The following is a 3,445-nucleotide window of genomic DNA, read 5'->3' as shown; positions in this document are numbered from 1 at the left end:
ACTGAGAATTAAAGCAATGCAGGAAGTTATACTTCTCAGTTATCAGATATTAAAGGTACTGTAAATAATGATTTATAAAGCCTATCACTGAGGAAAGGGTATTATTGCTGTTAGATGTTTTTATCTGACACATGGCTTTACGGGCAGGTGTTTCAGTGTACCTGGCAGGTGTTAAGCACCAAAATACAACAATAGCAGCATCCTGCCCCCCCCCCCCCCATCCCACCTCCCCCCGGGATCTCTCACTGATACATGGTGTGCTGCAGGTTTTAATTACTTGCACCGAGAAGGTTGGCTGTTTCCCTGAACCCTATCCTGAAGCGTCAACTGAAGGATTCACTGAAGCATAGCTTGGATGAAATGTATTCCTTTACAGTTTAGTCTGAGAGAAAGGTTGTATATACACCATGTGAAATACTGCGCTGGATCCACAAAGACTTACGAGTATCTTATGGCTAGGATAAATATTACAGGCAGTATAACAGTACCTACACAGTATATAGCGCAGATCAGAGCTCTCTTAAGCTATCACCTAGTGAGAGGCCCTTACTACCCTGAGACATAAGACCAACAATAAGGGGTGAGGAAGATGAAACAAATCTTGCTCCCTTCCTCCTGGGTGATGCAGTGGGTCAGTGACAGAGTCCAAACTCCGGAGCCCTTAGAGGAACAGCCCCACTTAGCGCGGCACGGAACTCCCACATGAGGAAATGCTCAATGCTGAGAAGCGTGTGCTAGATTTTTACCTTTTCTGTTGCATGATGTGCTACAGCAAACTTCCCCTTCTTCTGAAAAAAAACCCACAAACAACAAAGCAGACAGATACCTTATCAATTTTATTGTCAGTATTCACTACGCTTAATTACATTACTGTCTAACAACTGTACACCTAAGTCTCCTGTCACTTTTATTTAAGCCTCAAATTTGTCTGCATCCCTTAAACTAAAGCCAATACAACAAAGTATTTCCTGTAAAAGCAACTAACTGTGTTAAATGCTAGGCCATCTTTGTCACTATTTTGTGCCCTTCGTAGTACTGTTTTCTTTCTTTATATACCAGTTTTCAGTATGTCTTTTTAATTGATTGGAAAGACTTGAATCAGCTGGTATTTTTGTGAATCAAAAGGGAGGAGGGAGTGAGGAAGCCAAGAAACAAAACAAATCTTCCTGCTTTTACATCATATTTAAATAGACCTTAACCTTATGTTTCTGTTTTAGATCTTTATTGAATCAACTTCTTTCTTATACTATCTTTGTCTCCTGAAATCCACCATGATTTTCAAGCTATCCTTTAATATCAAATATCGTCCTTCTGCCCATCGCATATTTGGTAAATTATTTACACACCCAGTGATGTAAGGCCATCTTTCTCAAGCCGTTTCTGTTAGTTTTTATGGAACACTGACATCCTGAAGACTGTGGAATCATTAATAGATGCTTCATTTCTCCAACTGCTGGACAGACTATGGTCCTCTGTGGGCATCTTACTAGACAGTGCTGGATTTTTTGGATCTACTCTAACACTGTCTGGTAACGATGTTTAAAGGGTGAACCAAACAACAACATGCATCAGGAAGAGCTCTCACAGAAAGACCAATTTAGGCCAAAGTGGAACATTTGGACGAGAGGGTAAGGATGTTGGCAATCATATTAACAAGTATTTTTAGATATAGTAAATGGCTATAATCATAACTACTTCCAACAAAAAAGTTGCTGGAAACCACTCCGTTAGTTGCTACTGAACCTTGATGTTGCTGTGAAGGAGGTGAGACAGGACATGTCAGCTCAAACGTACAAAATGTGTGTCTTCTCAGAGGCATGGTAATGCTTTCTTCTCTCCAAACGCTGGTTAGAGCTGCGATGTGTTTGCATGGTGCAGCTCTTGGCCAGGAGGCTGAAAGATTTGCTTGTAGGTTGCTGTGCTTGGCTGTGAAAGGTGGTTAGGACAGGATACTGGCTGCAAAGGTCATTCTTCCCAATTACAGTTCAATTATACCTCCATGGTTGAACGGCCTATGAACTTTCAACCCTATCACCTGCCCTGTTATAGGCAGTGCTTTCAGCCTATAGAACAGGTGGGTTAATCACTCTTATCATTCCATTAAGAAACAAAGGAATTTAACCCAGGCAAGGAACAGCTACTGAATGCTTACCTTGCTCTACCTAACCAAGCAGAGGCACATGAAGAGCTACCACCTCACAAGAATTCATTCTAACTGTGTAGCAGCTCACGTAGAAGTACACCGTTGCATCGAGTCTGAGAACGGATGAGGCTTTGATTAGAAGCCGAGACTCCTTAAGGAAAAAAGTACTTTTCTCAAATGACATAGAGGTCAGATTTAAACAAGTTTCCTGGGTAACAGAGGAGCAAGTGCTTGGGGAGAACTCTTCTTACTGTAAGAGTGTTATCTTAGGGACCTATCACATCATATTAGAGCCAGAGAGTCCAGTTCCATCTGCTTTAGTAAAAAAGCACAAGCTTCAGCACTGCTATTGGTAATATTGCTTGCTGCGTTAAAGATCTGATTCTGCAAGCAGAGTCTGGGATTGCTTGCGTATCTCAAACAAAGCATATATTTGCAGGCCAAATTTGGGGATTAAATTGGGTGCAAATCTTGCCCTCCTCTATTTAGTGATATTTAATGCCTCCTCCCTGAACTGCACGTACATATTCAGGGCCAGTCTTTGCTCACCCTGTAGGTCTTTCTGACTCCTTGACCGATTAATCCAAGTCCGTATTCTGCAGACAACCTGGTCCATCTGCAGAGGATAAGAATTCATATCGGAACTCATTTATAGTCCACTATACAAGCTGAGATTCATCCTTACGCAAGGAGTGGTTTTTAGCCCTCTTGGGGATCTAACCGGAGGTGGAATGGTGCGCAAACCTTGTACCGATTCTTCAGTGTTGTACCTGTTGGTTTTCAGCTCCTTTCTGTGAGAAATATAAGGCAATGTTACACACTCTGACCACACACTCCTCGCCTCAGATCTTTAAATGGATTCCAAGTATTGATTTGTGTTTGAATCACAGCACCAAAACATTTTCCTCGTCCTCAACTTAGTGTTAATCCCCTCCTTTACTCCAGAATAGACCTGGTGTAGCCACGCAGTGGTATATAAGCAAATTCTGCATTCTCTGCCTTTGTCACTGGAAATCTCTAAATGTTTTTTCAACCCTTTGCAGTAAAGTTCACGTACGATTCCTTGCCAAAACTACTAGGTAATAATAGAAAGTAGGAAAAATGAACCAACTGGTGTATAACTTAAACTTCTCCCCATTGCAGTGGGAACAGCTTGAAAGGAGCTGGCTGTGCCTGCTTTAACTCCACCGGTTGACTGGAACAAGCTCAGTTTTGTGTTTGCCCTTGCAGGTTGTAATTCTCAGGAAAACAGGAGAGAGAAGGAAGAAGCAGAGAAGCGTTCTTTGCTGATTAGCCTCTGTG

General features: G+C 41.9%; 1 long non-coding RNA gene across 2 annotated transcripts; it reads right to left on the bottom strand.

Annotated features, from left to right (window-relative positions):
- Nucleotides 1-238: 238 nt before the first annotated feature.
- LOC142604710 (uncharacterized) lies at nt 239-2,936 on the bottom strand. Of its 2 annotated transcripts, XR_012838553.1 has the most exons (4): nt 2,888-2,936; nt 2,693-2,759; nt 2,153-2,256; nt 239-788 (listed from the first exon to the last, which is right to left on the bottom strand). It is a non-coding gene; the product is annotated as an uncharacterized LOC142604710 (long non-coding RNA). The 2 variants fall into 2 exon arrangements; XR_012838552.1 differs by having other exon boundaries at nt 2,153-2,759; nt 2,888-2,930.
- Between the last annotated feature and the right edge of the window lie 509 nt (nt 2,937-3,445).

The sequence above is a fragment of the Balearica regulorum genome, chromosome 21 (genome assembly GCF_011004875.1).
Source record: "Balearica regulorum gibbericeps isolate bBalReg1 chromosome 21, bBalReg1.pri, whole genome shotgun sequence".
Taxonomy (NCBI): domain Eukaryota; kingdom Metazoa; phylum Chordata; class Aves; order Gruiformes; family Gruidae; genus Balearica; species Balearica regulorum.
This window is presented reverse-complemented; position numbering and strand designations above follow the sequence as displayed.